This window comes from Bufo bufo, chromosome 5 (genome assembly GCF_905171765.1).
Source record: "Bufo bufo chromosome 5, aBufBuf1.1, whole genome shotgun sequence".
NCBI classification, from domain to species: domain Eukaryota; kingdom Metazoa; phylum Chordata; class Amphibia; order Anura; family Bufonidae; genus Bufo; species Bufo bufo.
In genome coordinates, this window is record NC_053393.1 from 543,030,653 (window position 1) to 543,050,995 (window position 20,343).

Genomic DNA, 20,343 nt, shown 5'->3' on the forward strand with positions numbered 1-20,343 from the left:
CAAGTTTCTGACCACTTATAAAATGTGTTCAATGTGCTGCCCATTGTGTTGGATTGTCAATGCAACCCTCTTCTCCCACTCTTCACACACTGATAGCAACACCACAGGAGAAATGCTAGCACAGGCTTCCAGTATCCGTAGTTTCAGGTGCTGCACATCTTGTAACACACAGGCAATGATTCTTGCTCAGCCAATCAGCTTGCTCAGCTGTGACCCACCTCAGCCACTTATTGGCTGAGTGAGTAATGTCAAAATATGTGTCATCAAATCAAAGTAGTGTCAGGGTGTCATTGTCCTGTACCCCAAGGGTCAACCTGCCATTATCCTCTATACCCCAAGGGTCAGCCTGTCACTGTCCTCTACCTCAAGGGTCAGCCTGTCATTGTCCTCTATACCCCAAGGGTCAGCCTGCCATTGTCCTCTATACCCCAAGGGTCAGCCTGTCATTGTCCTCTATACCCCAAGGGTCAGCCTGTCATTGTCCTCTATACCCCAAGGGTCAGCCTGTCATTGTCCTCTATACCCCAAGGGTCAGCCTGTCACTGTCCTCTACCTCAAGGGTCAGCCTTTCACTGTCCTCTATATACCCCAAGGGTCAGCCTGTCACTGTCCTCTACCCCAAGGGTCAGCCTGTCATTGTCCTCTACCTCAAGGGTCAGCCTGTCATTGTCTTCTATACCCCAAGGGTCAGCCTGCCATTATCCTCTATACCCCAAGGGTCAGCTTGCCATTGTCCTCTATACCCCAAGGGTCAGCCTGTCATTGTCCTCTATACCCCAAGGGTCAGCCTGTCATTTTCCTCTATACCCCAAGGGTCAGCCTGTCACTGTCCTCTACCTCAAGGGTCAGCCTTTCACTGTCCTCTACCTCAAGGGTCAGCCTGTCATTGTCTTCTACCCCAAGGGTCAGCCTGTCACTGTCCTCTACCTCAAGGGTCAGCCTGTCATTGTCCTCTACCTCAAGGGTCAGCCTGTCATTGTCTTCTATACCCCAAGGGTCAGCCTGTCATTGTCCTCTATACCCCAAGGGTCAGCCTGTCACTGTCCTCTACCCCAAGGGTCAGCCTGTCACTGTCCTCTACCTCAAGGGTCAGCCTGTCATTGTCCTCTACCTCAAGGGTCAGCCTGTCATTGTCTTCTATACCCCAAGGGTCAGCCTGTCATTGTCCTCTATACCCCAAGGGTCAGCCTGTCATTGTCCTCTATACCCCAAGGGTCAGGCTGTCATTGTCCTCTACCTCAAGGGTCAGCCTGTCATTGTCCTGTACCCCAAGAGTCAGCCTGCCATTGTCCTCTATACCCCAAGGGTCAGCCTGTCATTGTCCTCTACCTCAAGGGTCAGTCTTTCACTGTCCTCTATTTACCCCAAGGGTCAGCCTGTCATTGTCCTCTACCTCAAGGGTCAGCCCGTCATTGTCCTCTATACCCCAAGGGTCAGCCTGTCATTGTCCTCTATACCCCAAGGGTCAGCCTGTCATTGTCCTCTGTACCCCAAGAGTGAGCCTGTCACTGTCCTCTACCCCAAGGGTCAACCTGTCATTGTCCTCTATACCCCAAGGGTCAGCCTGTCATTGTCCTCTGTACCCCAAGGGTGAGCCTGTTATTGTCCTCTACCCCAAGCCTTGTATGATTATATACGAAAGTTAACCCTCACCCGACACTTTTTTATATAGTAGACAAATCTCTGGTTAAAAAAATACATTAAAACCACAATTCCGATCTTTATTCCTCTGCTCTGTGGTCTGATAACTTTAAACGCCCCTATGAAGGAAAAATCCAACTTCTACCCAATACCACAGTGGGTACACTACATAGAAACCTCCCCACAACTGGTGTTAGATGAATTCCGGCATCTAGAGAAGGCCTTTTTAATAATATTTTAAATAAAAATGACAATTTGAGTTTTGCAGAGAGAAGGGCCCTCAACAAACTGAGGAGAAATCCTGCTCTTTTAATACGTCCAGGGGATAAGAGGAGGGGGCCGGGACTGTGATCCTGGACAGGGAGTCCTATGTGTCCAACACTGAATATTATTCAGCTTTGTCTTCTGACCCGTCCAGTATTTTAAGGAAAGAATATGATCTACTAATTATGAGCACTGCCTCTTCAGGGATTTAAAATAAAAATTAGAAAAATTTCTTAAATAAAACGAGTCCGCAATGTGCAATATTTCCGCAGTATGCCATCTCCCTCCTCTCCTGTCCTTGCAGACTGCAGTATGTCATCTCCCTCCTCTCCTGTCCCTGCAGACTGCAGTATGTCATCTCCCTCCTCTCCTGTCCCTGCAGACTGCAGTATGTCATCTCCCTCCTATCCTGTCCCTGCAGACTGCAGTATGTCATCTCCCTCCTCTCCTGTCCCTGCAGACTGCAGTATGTCATCTCCCTCCTATCCTGTCCCTGCAGACTGCAGTATGTCATCTCCCTCCTCTCCTGTCCCTGCAGACTGCAGTCTGTCATCTCCCTCCTCTCCTGTCCCTGCAGACTGCAGTATGTCATCTCCCTCCTCTCCTGTCCTAGCAGACTGCAGTATGTCATCTCCCTCCTCTCCTGTCCCTGCAGACTGCAGTATGTCATCTCCCTCCTCTCCTGTCCCTGCAGACTGCAGTCTGTCATCTCCCTCCTCTCCTGTCCCTGCAGACTGCAGTATGTCATCTCCCTCCTCTCCTGTCCCTGCAGACTACAGTATGTCATCTCCCTCCTCTCCTGTCCCTGCAGACTGCAGTATGTCATCTCCCTCCTCTCCTGTCCCTGCAGACTGCAGTATGTCATCTCCCTCCTCTCCTGTCCCTACAGACTGCAGTATGTCATCTCCCTCCTCTCCTGTCCCTGCAGACTGCAGTATGTCATCTCCCTCCTCTCCTGTCCCTGCAAACTGCAGTATGTCATCTCTCTCCTCTCCTGTCCCTGCAGACTGCAGTATGTCATCTCTCTCCTCTCCTGTCCCTGCAGACTGCAGTATGTCATCTCCCCCCTCTCCTGTCCCTGCAGACTGCAGTCTGTCATCTCCCTCCTCTCCTAGCAGACTGCAGTATGTCATCTCCCTCCTCTCCTGTCCTAGGAGACTGCAGTATGTCATCTCCCTCCTCTCCTGTCCCTGCAGACTGCAGTATGTCATCTCCCTCCTCTCCTGTCCCTGCAGACTGCAGTATGTCATCTCCCTCCTCTCCTGTCCCTGCAGACTACAGAATGTCATCTCCCTCCTCTCCTGTCCCTGCAGACTGCAGTATGTCATCTCCCTCCTCTCCTGTCCCTGCAGACTACAGTATGTCATCTCCCTCCTCTCCTGTCCCTGCAGACTGCAGTATGTCATCTCCCTCCTCTCCTGTCCCTGCAGACTGCAGTATGTCATCTCCCTCCTCTCCTGTCCTAGCAGACTGCAGTATGTCATCTCCCTCCTCTCCTCTCCCTGCAGACTGCAGTATGTCATCTCCATCCTCTCCCTGCAGACTGCAGTATTTCATCTCCCTCCTCTCCTGTCCCTACAGACTGCAGTATGTCATCTCCCTCCTCTCCTGTCCCTGCAGACTGCAGTATGTCATCTCTCTCCTCTCCTGTCCCTGTATACTGCAGTATGTCATCTCCCTCCTCTCCTGTCCCTGCAGACTGCAGTATGTCATCTACCTCCTGTCCCTGTATACTGCAGTATGTCATCTCCCTCCTCTCCTGTCCCCGCAGACTGCAGTATGTCATCTCCCTCCTCTCCTGTCCCCGCAGACTGCAGTATGTCATCTACCTCCTCTCCTGTCCCTGCAGACTGCAGTATGTCATCTCCCTCCTCTCCTGTCCCTACAGACTGCAGTATGTCATCTCCCTCCTCTCCTGTCCCTGCAGACTGCAGTATGTCATCTCCCTCCTCTCCTGTCCCCGCAGACTGCAGTATGTCATCTCCCTCCTCTCCTGTCCCTGCAGACTGCAGTATGTCATATCCCTCCTCTCCTGTCCCTGCAGACTGCAGTATGTCATCTCTCTCCTCTCCTGTCCCCGCAGACTGCAGTATGTCATCTCCCTCCTCTCCTGTCCCTGCAGACTGCAGTATGTCATCTCCCTCCTCTCCTGTCCCTGCAGACTGCAGTATGTCATCTCCCTCCTCTCCTGTCCCTGCAGACTGCAGTATGTCATATCCCTCCTCTCCTGTCCCTGCAGACTGCAGTATGTCATCTCCCTCCTCTCCTGTCCCTACAGACTGCAGTATGTCATCTCCCTCCTCTCCTGTCCCTGCAGACTGCAGTATGTCATCTCCCTCCTCTCCTGTCCCCGCAGACTGCAGTATGTCATATCCCTCCTCTCCTGTCCCTGCAGACTGCAGTCTGTCATCTCCCTCCTCTCCTGTCCCTGCAGGCTGCAGTATGTCATCTCCCTCCTCTCCTGTCCCTGCAGACTGCAGTATGTCATCTCCCTCCTCTCCTGTCCCTGCAGACTGCAGTATGTCATATCCCTCCTCTCCTGTCCCTGCAGACTGCAGTATGTCATCTCTCTCCTCTCCTGTCCCTGCAGACTGCAGTATGTCATCTCCCTCCTCTCCTGTCCCTGCAGACTGCAGTATGTCATCTACCTCCTGTCCCTGTATACTGCAGTATGTCATCTCCCTCCTCTCCTGTCCCTGCAGACTGCAGTATGTCATCTCCCTCCTACCCTGTCCCCGCAGACTGCAGTATGTCATCTACCTCCTCTCCTGTCCCTGCAGACTGCAGTATGTCATCTCCCTCCTCTTCTGTCCCTGCAGACTGCAGTATATCATCTCCCTCCTCTCCTGTCCCTGCAGACTGCAGTATGTCATCTCCCTCCTCTCCTGTCCCTGCAGACTGCAGTATGTCATCTCCATCCTCTCCCTGCAGACTGCAGTATGTCATCTCCCTCCTCTCCTGTCCCTGCAGACTGCAGTCTGTCATCTACCTCCTCTCCTGTCCCTGCAGACCGCAGTATGTCATCTCCCTCCTCTCCTGTCCCTGCAGACTGCAGTATGTCATCTCCCTCCTCTCCTGTCCTCGCAGACTGCAGTATGTCATCTCCCTCCTCTCCTGTCCCTGCAGACTGCAGTATGTCATCTACCTCCTCTCCTGTCCCTGCAGACCGCAGTATGTCATCTCCCTCCTCTCCTGTCCCTGCAGACTGCAGTATGTCATCTCCCTCCTCTCCTGTCCTCGCAGACTGCAGTATGTCATCTCCCTCCTCTCCTGTCCCTGCAGACTGCAGTATGTCATCTACCTCCTGTCCCTGTATACTGCAGTATGTCATCTCCCTCCTCTCCTGTCCCCGCAGACTGCAGTATGTCATCTCCCTCCTCTCCTGTCCCCGCAGACTGCAGTATGTCATCTACCTCCTCTCCTGTCCCTGCAGACTGCAGTATGTCATCTCCCTCCTCTCCTGTCCCTACAGACTGCAGTATGTCATCTCCCTCCTCTCCTGTCCCTGCAGACTGCAGTGTGTCATCTCCCTCCTCTCCTGTCCCTGCAGACTGCAGTATGTCATCTCTCTCCTCTCCTGTCCCTGTATACTGCAGTATGTCATCTCTCTCCTCTCCTGTCCCTGCAGACTGCAGTATGTCATCTCCCTCCTCTCCTGTCCCTGCAGACTGCAGTATGTCATCTCCCTCCTCGCCTGTCCCTGCAGACTGCAGTATGTCATCTACCTCCTCTCCTGTCTCTGCAGACTGCAGTATGTCATCTCCCTCCTCTCCTGTCCCTGCAGACTGCAGTATGTCATCTCCCTCCTACCCTGTCCCCGCAGACTGCAGTATGTCATCTACCTCCTCTCCTGTCCCTGCAGACTGCAGTATGTCATCTCCCTCCTCTCCTGTCCCTACAGACTGCAGTATGTCATCTCCCTCCTCTCCTGTTCCTGCAGACTGCAGTATGTCATCTCCCTCCTCTTCTGTCCCTGCAGACTGCAGTATATCATCTCCCTCCTCTCCTGTCCCTGCAGACTGCAGTATGTCATCTCCCTCCTCTCCTGTCCCTGCAGACTGCAGTATGTCATCTCCCTCCTCTCCTGTCCCTGCAGACTGCAGTATGTCATCTCCCTCCTCTCCTGTCCCTGCAGACTGCAGTCTGTCATCTCCCTCCTCTCCTGTCCCTGCAGACTGCAGTATGTCATCTACCTCCTCTCCTGTCCTAGCAGACTGCAGTATGTCATCTCCCTCCTCTCCTGTCCCTGCAGACTGCAGTATGTCATCTCCCTCCTCTCCTCTCTCCTCTCCCTGCAGACTGCAGTATGTCATCTCTCTCCTCTCCTGTCCCTGCAGACTGCAGTATGTCATCTACCTCCTGTCCCTGTATACTGCAGTATGTCATCTCCCTCCTCTCCTGTCCCCGCAGACTGCAGTATGTCATCTACCTCCTCTCCTGTCCCTGCAGACTGCAGTATGTCATCTCCCTCCTCTTCTGTCCCTGCAGACTGCAGTATGTCATCTCTCTCCTCTCCTGTCCCTGCAGACTGCAGTATGTCATCTCCCTCCTCTCCTGTCCCTGCAGACTGCAGTCTGTCATCTCCCTCCTCTCCTGTCCCTGCAGACTGCAGTATGTCATCTACCTCCTGTCCCTGTATACTGCAGTCTGTCATCTCCCTCCTATCCTGTCCCCGCAGACTGCAGTATGTCATCTCCCTCCTCTCCTGTCCTAGCAGACTGCAGTATGTCATCTCCCTCCTCTCCTGTCCCTGCAGACTACAGTATGTCATCTCCCTCCTCTCCTGTCCTAGCAGACTGCAGTATGTCATCTCCCTCCTCTCCTGTCCCTGCAGACTGCAGTATGTCATCTCCCTCCTCTCCTCTCCCTGCAGACTGCAGTATGTCATCTCCCTCCTCTCCTGTCCCTGCAGACTGCAGTATGTCATCTCCCTCCTCTCCTCTCCCTGCAGACTGCAGTATGTCATCTCCCTCCTCTCCCTGCAGACTGCAGTATGTCATCTCCCTCCTCTCCTGTCCCTACAGACTGCAGTATGTCATCTCCTTCCTCTCCTGTCCTCGCAGACTGCAGTATGTCATCTCCCTCCTCTCCTGTCCCTGCAGACTGCAGTATGTCATCTCTCTCCTCTCCTGTCCCTGCAGACTGCAGTATGTCATCTCCCTCCTCTCCTGTCCCTGCAGACTGCAGTATGTCATCTACCTCCTGTCCCTGTATACTGCAGTATGTCATCTCCCTCCTCTCCTGTCCCCGCAGACTGCAGTATGTCATCTACCTCCTCTTCTGTCCCTGCAGACTGCAGTATGTCATCTCCCTCCTCTCCTGTCCCTACAGACTGCAGTATGTCATCTCCCTCCTCTCCTGTCCCTGCAGACTACAGTATGTCATCTCCCTCCTCTCCTGTCCCTGCAGACTGCAGTATGTCATCTCCCTCCTCTCCTGTCCCCGCAGACTGCAGTATGTCATCTACCTCCTCTTCTGTCCCTGCAGACTGCAGTATGTCATCTCCCTCCTCTCCTGTCCCTACAGACTGCAGTATGTCATCTCCCTCCTCTCCTGTCCCTGCAGACTGCAGTATGTCATCTCCCTCCTCTCCTGTCCCTGCAGACTGCAGTATGTCATCTCCCTCCTCTCCTGTCCCTGAAGACTGCAGTATGTCATCTCCCTCCTCTCCTGTCCCTGCAGACTGCAGTATGTCATCTCCCTCCTCTCCTGTCCCTGCAGACTGCAGTATGTCATCTCCCTCCTCTCCTGTCCCTGCAGACTGCAGTATGTCATATCCCTCCTCTCCTGTCCCTGCAGACTGCAGTATGTCATCTCTCTCCTCTCCTGTCCCTGCAGACTGCAGTATGTCATCTCCCTCCTCTCCTGTCCCTGCAGACTGCAGTATGTCATCTCCCTCCTCTCCTGTCCCTGCAGACTGCAGTATGTCATCTACCTCCTGTCCCTGTATACTGCAGTATGTCATCTCCCTCCTCTCCTGTCCCTGCAGACTGCAGTATGTCATCTCCCTCCTTTTCTGTCCCTGCAGACTGCAGTATGTCATCTCCCTCCTCTCCTGTCCCTGCAGACTGCAGTATGTCATCTACCTCCTGTCCCTGTATACTGCAGTATGTCATCTCCCTCCTCTCCTGTCCCTGCAGACTGCAGTATGTCATCTCCCTCCTCTCCTGTCCCTGCAGACTGCAGTATGTCATCTCCCTCCTCTCCTGTCCCTGCAGACTGCAGTATGTCATCTCCCTCCTCTCCTGTCCCTGCAGACTGCAGTATGTCATCTCCCTCCTCTCCTGTCCTAGCAGACTGCAGTATGTCATCTCCCTCCTCTCCTGTCCCTGCAGACTACAGTATGTCATCTCCCTCCTCTCCTGTCCCTGCAGACTGCAGTATGTCATCTCCCTCCTCTCCTGTCCCTGCTGACTGCAGTATGTCATCTCCCTCCTCTCCTGTCTCTGCAGACTGCAGTATGTCATCTCCCTCCTCTCCTGTCCCTGCAGACTGCAGTCTGTCATCTCCCTCCTCTCCTGTCCCTGCTGACTGCAGTATGTCATCTCCCTCCTCTCCTGTCCCTGCAGACTACAGTATGTCATCTCCCTCCTCTCCTGTCTCTGCAGACTGCAGTATGTCATCTCCCTCCTCTCCTGTCCCTGCAGACTGCAGTCTGTCATCTCCCTCCTCTCCTGTCCCTGCAGACTGCAGTATGTCATCTCCCTCCTCTCCCTGCAGACTGCAGTATGTCATCTCCCTCCTCTCCTGTCCCTACAGACTGCAGTATATCATCTCTCTCCTCTTCTGTCCCTGCAGACTGCAGTATGTCATCTCCCTCCTCTCCTGACCCTGCAGACTACAGTATGTCATCTCCCTCCTATCCTGTCCCTGCAGACTGCAGTATGTCATCTCCCTCCTATCCTGTCCCTGCAGACTGCAGTATGTCATCTCCCTCCTCTCCTGACCCTGCAGACTACAGTATGTCATCTCCCTCCTCTCCTGTCCCTGCAGACTGCAGTATGTCATCTCCCTCCTCTCCTGTCCCTGCAGACTGCAGTATGCCATCTCCCTCCTCTCTTGTCCCTGCAGACTGTGCAGCACGCCAGACCTGCAGGGTACAGCGACAGTGAGGTCACGGTATGGGCAATCGAGGGTTACTCACTTTTCTGAGGAGAACCCTGGGCAGGCATGCAACAGTGAAAGGAGAGGCAGACACTAGTTCCTCTGGGGCACACTCTGTAGATAGGGACCAGGCCTGATGTTGGGTGAGGTGCCCTGGATGTTGTAGGTGTTTTGAGTGCCTTAGGTAAGGTCCCTTTAAGAATCGTGACGCCAGTGCCTGTAACGGTGGCACACTGATTTGTAGGAGGATTAATAGAATACGCAGTTGGTAAACCAAACGTTGCTTTACTTCAGAAAACAGTCCAACTTTATACATACAGTTGCAGTAGATGATAATGCAGTCCTTTACAATACTAAATGCACAGCAGGTTTACTTCACAGCAGGTTTCAATCTTGCAAGATACTTGGAGGGCAAACAGTTAATGCTTTGCAGTGCAATGCTGTTCTATCCCCACAGCTATTCTAGCTGGCTGGATCCCAAGGCCCGGATGCCTAAGTGCTGGCTTGAATCCTTGGTATAAAAATCCTTCCTCCAGTATTGGCACTTGCTTAAGGTTACAATACTTTCTTTTCCTAGCTGTCTTCACTGCTGGTTTTGCAAGGTGGCTGCAGGTTTCTCCCAGGAGGTGCTGTCCTACTACTGGGGTATCTCAACTGAGCTATCCTTAGCCTCAGGAGCTTCAGGTTGACTAAGTGACTCCTCTAGTCCCCTGGAATACACTAACACTCCCCTGTCTGGGCCTACCTATATATACTTAGGGCTCTCTAGCTCCCTCTAACGTCTAGGAGGCTAAACTACACCCTAACAGGCCTGACACCCAGATAACACAGGGAAATGCAAATTAAGCATCACATTAATGTAAAAGACATGTGAACCTTTGTGTAGCGCCCACCTTTACCTAGTGGGACACTACATACCCCCATGCTACAACGTTGCCCGTCCTCGGCGCAACATGGAGGGGCCCTGCCCAGCTGGATACTGCAGCCTGAAAGACAAAATAGAGAACAGGCATACACAGCAATCACCTCTTTAGCAATTAAAATATAATAAACAGTTTTACTGAAAGTGCGGTGAAAAGGGGCGTCGTTCTCTTCTCTCAGGATAATGTAAGGGAACAGGGGCGCTGACCTGGTGCAGCGTATTAGTGATACCAGGATAGTCTATAATAATATTTTAAGTGCAAATTGTCCATAATAGAACAGTAGTAGTCCATAGAAAATATAAAACAATTATAAGTTCTTGGAGGCTCAAAGGATAACATGAGTCCGTACCCAGGTTTGCAAAGGGTTAAACAGGGGTTTCCTGTGAGGGGCTACCTGGGCCCATAATGTAGTCTCCAAACCTCACAGGTGGGTGCCCCCTGGTAGACCGCGTGGACCTCCTTACTGGCAGAAGTTTTTCCTGCCTGGACTCAGGAAGGTCAGAGGAGCCCATCGCCTCTGGAGCTACTTCAGGAGCTCTCTGGGGTAAGGTGTCCTGAGGCTGAGGGCTAACAGGAACGGGAGCCGGAACCACTAAGTTCAACCAGGGTGTGAGAAACCAGTGGAGCGGCTCTTTGTCATGGATTAAGTTCTCCACAGCCTGCATAGGGTCCATAGGTGGAGCTGGCAATTCCGTTTCAGAAAACTCAGGCTCCATATCCTCTGCCGCTGGTTCTCCTTCCATACAAGGTTTGAGACGATTCCTATGAACAATTTGAGAACCTTTACCTTCTCTGGAGACTTGGTAAATATGTTCTTCAGCATTGGGGATGGCAGAAATAATATAGGGAATCCTTTCCCATTTACTGTCCAACTTGCTGGTCCGGTGGTTGTTTTTCAACCATACCTTGTCTCAAAGAGCCAGGGGTTCCGCATGGGCAGCCTGGTCATAGTCTTTTTGTTGCCGTTCCCAAACATTCTCCATGCGTTCCTGAACGATCTCCTTAGCATTGAGGAGAAGTCTTTGGTGCTCCACTACCCAATCAGTCCTTGGCAGTGGGTTAATCACATCCGGCACTTGCACACCCAGAGGGTGATCCGCAGGCAACCTCCCTTGCCGGCCAAACATCAAATAGAACGGGGTGTAACCGGTGGAACAATGAATGGTGTTGTTGTAAGTATACATGAGCTGCGGCAACAGAGTAGGCCAATCACCCCTCGTCTCAGGGGGTACTGCTCTCAGCATTTCAATGAGAGTCTTATTCATCTTTTCACAGAGTCCGTTACCTTGCGGATGATAGGCGGTGGTCCGGACTTTCTGGCAGTTATGCAGCAGGCACATCTCATGAAACAGCTGTGACTCAAACGCAGACCCTTGGTCGGTGAGGATCCTTTCTGGGCAGCCGTAGGGCAGCAGGAAATGCTTCCAGAACGCCTCCGCTGTAGTCTTGGCTGTCAGGTCTTTCACAGGCACTGCTAGGACAAACTTGGTGAAGTGATCAATAATAGTCATGGCATAAGTATACCCTGAGCGACTCGGCTCCAACTTCACATGGTCAATAGCAACAAGCTCTAAAGGAATTTTACTTACGATAGGATGGAGAGGCGCCCTCTGATCATGGCGTTCAGTTCGCCCCACAGCACAGGCAGTGCATTCTCGGCACCATTTCTCAATATCCTCTCTCATCCCAATCCAATAGAATCTTCTGCGAATGGTGGCCTCAGTCTTCTGCACACCGAAGTGTCCGGACTGGTTGTGATACATATCCAGCACTAGGCTGGCATCCCGACGTGGTAGGAGAATTTGATACACTCTATCACAGGACACTGGATCCAGACTCCTTCTGAGCAACAGGCCTCTCTGAAGGAATAGTTGGTGGCGATGTCTCCACAGTCTCGCTAGTTCTGGGTCTGCACTCTTCCTGCGGATTCTCTCAGGGGTTTTCCCACTGGTAAGGAAGTCGAGCAGTTCACCGAGGACTCTACTTTCGGACTGGAGCTTAATCCACCTTTCTTGATCGCCTCTGGACTCAGGACCATCTGATGAGGGAGGATCAACGGCAGGGAGATCTTCAGTACGGATATTATCCTGCTGGGCAAATTTATTGTAGAACGCTGGCATCTCCACTTCTTCCCAGGCGTCTTTTGGTTCATCTGGGGCCTCTGTAGTGGGAAGCCGCGACAAGCGTTATCGTTGGAGCGGCCTGCCCGGTATTTCACAGTAAAGTCATAGTTGGCAAGGCGGGAGGCCCATCTTTGCTCCAGTGCCCCTAATTTGGCTGTATTCAGATGCGCCAGGGGATTATTGTCCGTGAAGGCAACAAATGGTGTGGCAGCGAGATAGTCTTTAAACTTTTCGGTCACAGCCCACACTAAGGCAAGAAACTCCAGCTTGAAAGAACTGTAGTTCTGGTCGTTCTTTTCAGCTCCCTTCAGGGATCTGCTGGCGTAGGCAATTACCCTTTCTTTGTTATCTTGCACTTGAGCCAACACGGCTCCCAGGCCTCTTTTACTGGCATCTGTGTAGAGGAGGAATGGCTTCTGATAATCTGGGTAACCCAGAACAGGGGGTTCGGTCAACTTCTTCTTTAGGAGTTGAAAGGCAATTTCCCGTTCTTCGTTCCATTCAACAGGAATAGGAGTTTTTGGGCTTTTTTTTGGATGCCCCCTCAGGAGTTCCTGGATGGGATCCGCAATTTGTGCGAAATGCGGGATGAAACGCCTGTAATACCCTGCAAAACTGAGAAAGCTTCTCACTAGGGATGAGCGAACCCGAACTGTATAGTTCGGGTTCGTACCGAATTTTGGGGTGTCCGTGACACGTGTAGTGTCCCCACTAGATAAGCGTGGGCACTACACAAGGGTCAATTGGTGTGTGCGTTACTCCTCCTCACTTGGGACAGGAATGTTATCTCTAATTGTGCATTTTATGTAATTTATAAGGTATTGTTTGCATGCAATGTTCCCCTGTAATATATAACATCAGGCCTAGTTAGCTGCAGTTAGTCATCCCAGACGTTAGAGGGAATTAGAGAACCCCTGGTATATATATTCAGGCCCAGACAGGGGTGAGGGGTTGAAGGTCAGGAGTCTGCAGAAACAAGTCAGAAGGCTCAAGCCAGAGCTTTCTCCTGACATGCAACTAGACAGTCCAGGCTTCTAGTTGCCACCAGGAGACTAGTAGAGGGATCCTAGTCTCCCTGCTGATCAAGAGAGCCATGGTTAGCTCAGAAGATCTACCCCAGGGGAAGAGGTTACCTCCTGGAAGCAACCCTGTAGTTCCTACCAAGTCAAGCAGAGTCAATATGTCCAGCTAATACAAGTAAGCTGAAGGGCAGAGAGAGTAGAAGTGTAAAGCAAGAAGGAGTACCTGAGGAGGATTATTTACCAAGGATAAAAGCCTACAATAAGGTATCCGGGCCTTGGGATTAAAGCCAGACAGGAGTTCTAGGGAACAGTGTACACTATCTCCGAGGAGTCTGTACAGCCTGATTCTGTGCATGTGGATGTTTACCCTCTGTGTATCTTGCTAAAGTACCGTATACCTGCCATAACTGTGAAACTCTGCTTGTGAAGTGTACTTGACATGTGGAACTGAGTTGCCGTCTAACTGTACAAAGTGGAATTTATTACAGTAAAGCAAAGTTTGGTTCACCCTGCCATCTGTGTTCCTTGCTTATTAAGACCTTCCACCGGTGTGTCACCGTTACCGGCACTGGCGTCACGTACTTCAAAGGGACCTTGCCCCAGGCACATAAAACACCAGCAACACCCAGGGCACCTCATCCAACACCAGGCCTGGTCCCTAAATACAGAGTGTGCCCCAGAGGACTCTTGTGCCAGCCTCTCCTTCACTGCCGTATGCCTGCCCAGGGTTTTCCTTATATAACTGTGAGTGACCCTCGCTTGCCATTGACCGTGACCTCACAATCGCATTACCCTGCAGGTCTGGCGTACCGCATAAATTGGCGTCACGAACAGGATACGGAACATTCCTGCGCCATTGCGGATATCAAACTGTGTGCTGAAGACTACCTTAAAGTGACAAGCCCTAATTGTTTTTATTGAAAATTGCTGGGCCTAAAGGACTGTCCTAAGTAGCGGTGTGAAAATAGGGTCTTCTGGACTGTTTTGCTGCTTGTTTAAGCCACCGCTTGCTGTCAGTGAATAGACAGCGTTTTGCTAAAGATGGCCGCTGAGCTTGTTTGAGTTTACTGCTGCGTCATCTTCATCCTGAATTGGCGGTAAAAGTTGGCGCCTTTTTGCTGAGAAGAGCGGGAAAAAGCTCAAAGTCGGCGCCACCGCCTGTCTGGACATTTGCATGTCTGCAGAAATGGACTCCGCCTCCCCCATACTGAAGTACCTGGGGGGCGGCCTCCCAGTGCAATGGGAGGATCTGTCTGAACTTATTGGCGCCACCCTGTCGCTTCCCAGAGAAGGATCGAGCATGTTGGAGAGTGAAGGCTACTCAGTTGGGATGTCCGCGCCTGATTTATTAGAAATGGAGAATGTTGGTGTAGAGCCAGAGGACGCTCCACCGGCCTACTCTCCGGGACCGGAGAGACCCGCCTGCCCGCCACTGGGGAAAGAACCGGAGAACTACTTTGGCTCCTGGAGAGACTTCTTTCAGCCCTCATTCAAGTGGTCAGCACTAATGGCAGAGGTCCGGGAGGCCGCCATAAAGAGGAATACTAAGACTAAGATATACTACGAAGAACTGACCAAGTCCATTCACGAACGTCACACTAATACCCAAACCCGCCTGGAAAGGAGAAAGGGGTTGGTTGTGTCTTTTGATAAGAACCGTGGCTACGGGTTCATACAAGATTATACTACTGGCAGGGACTTATATGTTAACCGGAGGTCCGTCAAGAGAGATTACCTCCCCGAGCATCTGCATAACCTCCGCGAGGGAGAGGAAGTGGAATTCACCCCTGCCGAGAGCCTGCGAGGCCCATATGCTACTGCCGTGACCCGTCCTAAGAAAGGACCGGAGGACTGGGAGGCAGATGAGGACTACTCTGGCTGCGAGTGCAAACCAGCGCGCTCTCCAGAACCGTCCCATCACGCATTCCAAGAGCGGGGCTCTTTCATTGGCCCTAACGTATTTTGGCAGCCAACCGTGTTAGAGAAATGGGTGAGTCCCTATCCATCCCCCGAGCTGCCTCGCCGGGAGAAAACCATCCATGAAATGGAAAAGTTAGAAGGACTCCGCGTCACCCTGGAGAATATCCGGAAGGGTAGGAGACCTGATGCGCCACCGGAGCCTGCAGCGGCCGCGTCCGATGCATCATATACTGTACCTGTGCCGGCGGCGACAGCGGAAGACAGTGATCCTGAGAACGAGAGCCTCGACGACCAGATCGTCCGACTGGAGGAAAAGTTGCGGGAGCCGCGTAAGATTGCCACCGCCAGGATCCAAACGCCGCCTAAGAAGGAAGAGGTAAGGGTGCCTGTCCCCACCCGTCGACCACCTTCTGCTACCACAGCTACGTTGAGGCCCCCAAGAAGGCCCTCTCACCCTGTGACTTGCTGCGCAGAGCCAGTTGTTCCAGCGCCCACCGGACCGCTTGCGGCGGCGGTATCCAGGCAAGCGCCACCTGCGATTGTCATCCCTGCACCGGTGCGGTCAGCAGCTGTCATCACCCCTAGGCCTATGGGGCCAATACCTATTAGGGGTCCCTTCGTGCTGCAGCTGCCCCCTAATACTGTGTTGTGGGCACATCCGCCTGTGGAGGATTATTACAGACCTCATTTGCCAGCGGAGCCAGGGAGCACCACTGAAGTACCAGGTGATTATGATATGCCCCTGTGAACTAGCCTGCTAGGCCCTTGATTTATTTGCTTTGCCAAGGGATTTATTGCTAGTAGATTTAACCCTTTCAGGACAGGAGTCCTTTGTTATGGTCCTTTGTTGCTGCTGCCAGTTACCCACGGCTCAGTGGTAGTGGTCACCCACTGAAATAAAGATGTCAGCAAAACCATCTTGTTTACAGGACCTCCTGCCTGCTTCTACGATCTCACACCAAGTTGTGCCTGTTCCTACGTTGCACCTTTAAACCCTTTAACCCCCTTTTCAGGTTGATTAAGGGTATTACAGCACTTGTTTTTTTTTATATGATGCCATTTGAAAAATGTGGGCTATTTTATGTGCTGTCATTCTATTGTGCAACTGAATTCTAAAGAAATGTGCCCAGAGATGGACTCCACTGTAAGCGAGCCTCTGTGATTTGCTACCTTGCCTTGCTGGTGAAAGGCGCTCACTTTAAATAAGAAAGGAACCTTGGTACGGACTCATATTTGTTCTTTGAGCCTCCAAGAACTTTTAAATTGTTTACGTTTTCCTGCTGTTCTAATAAAGACAATTTGCACATATGGACTATCCTGGTAATAATGTTACGCTGCGCCAGGTCAGCGCCCCTGTTCCCTCACATGATCCTGAGAGAAGAGAACGACGCCCCTTTTCACCGTTACTTGTTCCTAAGCCAGTGGACTGCCTGATTTATGCATGTAATGTGCTTCTGCAAATGTAGATGTGTTCTTCCTGCTTTGCATTTTTGTCTCTCTTTTCAGGTGCAGTATCCAGTTGGGCAGGGCCCCTCCATGTTGCGCCGAGGTCGGGCAACGTTAAAGCGTGGTGGTATGTAGTGTCCCCACTAGATAAGCGTGGGCACTACACAAGGGTCAATTGGTGTGTGCGTTACTCCTCCTCACTTGGGACAGGAATGTTATCTCTAATTGTGCATTTTATGTAATTTATAAGGTATTGTTTGCATGCAATGTTCCCCTGTAATATATAACATCAGGCCTAGTTAGCTGCAGTTAGTCATCCCAGACGTTAGAGGGAGTTAGAGAACCCCTGGTATATATATTCAGGCCCAGACAGGGGTGAGGGGTTGAAGGTCAGGAGTCTGCAGAAACAAGTCAGAAGGCTCAAGCCAGAGCTTTCTCCTGACATGCAACTAGACAGTCCAGGCTTCTAGTTGCCACCAGGAGACTAGTAGAGGGATCCTAGTCTCCCTGCTGATCAAGAGAGCCATGGTTAGCTCAGAAGATCTACCCCAGGGGAAGAGGTTACCTCCTGGAAGCAACCCTGTAGTTCCTACCAAGTCAAGCAGAGTCAATATGTCCAGCTAATACAAGTAAGCTGAAGGGCAGAGAGAGTAGAAGTGTAAAGCAAGAAGGAGTACCTGAGGAGGATTATTTACCAAGGATAAAAGCCTACAATAAGGTATCCGGGCCTTGGGATTAAAGCCAGACAGGAGTTCTAGGGAACAGTGTACACTATCTCTGAGGAGTCTGTACAGCCTGATTCTGTGCATGTGGATGTTTCCCCTCTGTGTATCTTGCTAAAGTACCGTATACCTGCCATAACTGTGAAACCCTGCTTGTGAAGTGTACTTGACATGTGGAACTGAGTTGCCGTCTAACTGTACAAAGTGGAATTTATTACAGTAAAGCAAAGTTTGGTTCACCCTGCCATCTGTGTTCCTTGCTTATTAAGACCTTCCACCGGTGTGTCACCGTTACCGGCACTGGCGTCACGTACTTCAAAGGGACCTTGCCCCAGGCACATAAAACACCAGCAACACCCAGGGCACCTCATCCAACACCAGGCCTGGTCCCTAAATACAGAGTGTGCCCCAGCCTCTCCTTCACTGCCGTATGCCTGCCCAGGGTTTTCCTTATATAACTGTGAGTGACACTCGCTTGTCATTGACCGTGACCTCACAATCGCATTACCCTGCAGGTCTGGCTTACCGCACACGGACCCGAACCCGAACATTTTCGTAAAAGTCCGGGTTCGGGTTCGGTGTTCGGCGCTTTCTTGGCGCTTTTTGAAAGGCTGCAAAGCAGCCAATTAACAAGCGTCATACTACTTGCCCCAAGAGGCCATCACAGCCTTGCCTACTATTGGCATGGCTGTGATTGGCCAGTGCAGCATGTGACCCAGCCTCTATATAAGCTTGGGTCACGTAGCGCTGCACGTCACTCTGCTGATACAAGCGTAGGGAGAGGTTGCTGCTGCGACGTTAGGGCGAGATTAGGCAGATTAACTCCTCCAAAAGACTTAATTCAGTGATCGATCTCCAGCTGTGGATCATTGAAGGGCTAATATCGAATTGCTCACTTTTTTTAGGCTGCCCAGAGCGTTTTTATATCACTTTTTTCTGGGGTGATTGGCGGCCATTTTGTGGCTTGTGGTGCGCCAGCACAAGCTACCACCAAGTGCTTTTAACCATTAATAGTGTGGTTATTTTTTGCTATATCCTACATCAGCTGCAGGCTAAGCCTGTGTCACCGAAGTGCAGTTAACCATCAACAGTCTGGTTATTTTTTGGCCATATACTACATCAGGTGCAGGCTGAGCCTGTGTCACCCAAGTGCATTTAACCATCAACAGTGTGGTTATTTTTTGGCCATATACTACATCAGGTGCAGGCTGAGCCTGTGTCACCCAAGTGCATTTAACCATCAACAGTGTGGTTAATTTTTGGCCATATACTACATCAGGTGCAGGCTGAGCCTGTGTCACCCAAGTGCATTTAACCATCAACAGTGTGGTTAATTTTTGGCCATATACTACATCAGGTGCAGGCTGAGCCTGTGTCACCCAAGTGCATTTAACCATCAATAGTGTGGTTATTTTTTGGCCATATACTACATCAGGGGCAAGTTGAGCCTGTCACCCAGCGCCTAAAAAATAGACCTGACATTTCTATTCAACCAAATCTGTACTGTTTTAGCTGGTCAAGTTATTTGTAGTGACCGTAAAAGCACAGTTTTTGTTCTGGGTTGAAAAACTATACCCAAATTTGCCATTCTCAAAATAAGTAGTTTATGCTATATCAGGCCTACTTGAAATCTATCCCAAAAAGAATATCTTAGATTCAAGGTGCTGATAGTGTCATTCATAAAAACTTAACACACACGCTACCGTGCAGATACAAGTCTAATTCTGTGATTAAACGTATACCTGTCACACAGCGCAAAAAAAAATAGGCCTCACATTTCAATTCAACCAAATCTGTACTGTTTTAGCTGGTCAAGTTATTTGTAGTGACCGTAAAAGCACAGTTTTTGTTCTGGGTTGAAAAACTATTCCCAAATTTGCCATTTTCAAATTTGTGGTGAACGGGAACAATGAGGAAAACATCTAATAAGGGACGCGGACGTGGACATGGTCGTGGTGGTGTTAGTGGACCCTCTGGTGCTGGGAGAGGACGTGGCCGTTCTGCCACAGCCACACATCCTAGTGAACCAACTACCTCAGGTCCCAGTAGCCAGCAGAATTTACAGCGATATTTGGTGGGGCCCAATGCCGTTCTAAGGATGGTAAGGCCTGAGCAGGTACAGGCATTAGTCAATTGGGTGGCCAACAGTACATCCAGCACGTTCACATTATCTCCCACCCAGTCTTCTGCAGAAAGCGCACAGATGGCGCATGAAAACCAAGCCCATCAGTCTGTCACATCACCCCCATGCATATCAGGGAAACTGTCTGAGCCTCAAGTTATGCAGCAGTCTCTTATGCTGTTTGAAGACTCTGCTGGCAGGGTTTCCCAAGGGCATCCACCTAGCCCTTCCCCAGGGGTGGAAGAGATAGAATGCACTAACTCACAACCACTTATGTTTCTTGATGACGAGGACATGGGAATACCACCTCAGCACGTCTCTGATGATGACGAAACACAGGTGCCAACTGCTGCGTCTTTCTGCAGTGTGCAGACTGAACAGGAGGTCAGGGATCAAGACTGGGTGGAAGACGATGCAGGGGACGATGAGGTCCTAGACCCCACATGGAATGAAGGTCGTGCCACTGACTTTCATAGTTCGGAGGAAGAGGCAGTGGTGAGACCGAGCCAACAGCGTAGCAAAAGAGGGAGCAGTGGGCAAAATCAGAACACCCGCCGCCAAGAGACTCCGCCTGCTACTGACCGCCGCCATCTGGGACCGAGCACCCCAAAGGCAGCTTCAAGGAGTTCCCTGGCATGGCACTTCTTTAAACAATGTGCTGACGACAAGACCCGAGTGGTTTGAACGCTGTGCCATCAGAGCCTGAAGCGAGGCATTAACGTTCTGAACCTTAGCACAACCTGCATGACCAGGCACCTGCATGCAAAGCATGAACTGCAGTGGAGTAAACACCTTAAAAACAAAGTCACTCAGGCTCCCCCTGCTACCTCTTCTGCTGCTGCCGCCACCTCGGCCTCTTCCTCCGCCTCTGGAGGAACGTTGGCACCTGCCGCCCAGCAAACATGGGATGTACCACCAACACCACCACCTGCGTCACCAAGCATCTCAACCATGTCACACGGCAGCGTTCAGCTCTCCATCTCACAAACATTTGAGAGAAAGCGTAAATTCCCACCTAGCCACCCTCGATCCCTGGCCCTGAATGCCAGCATTTCT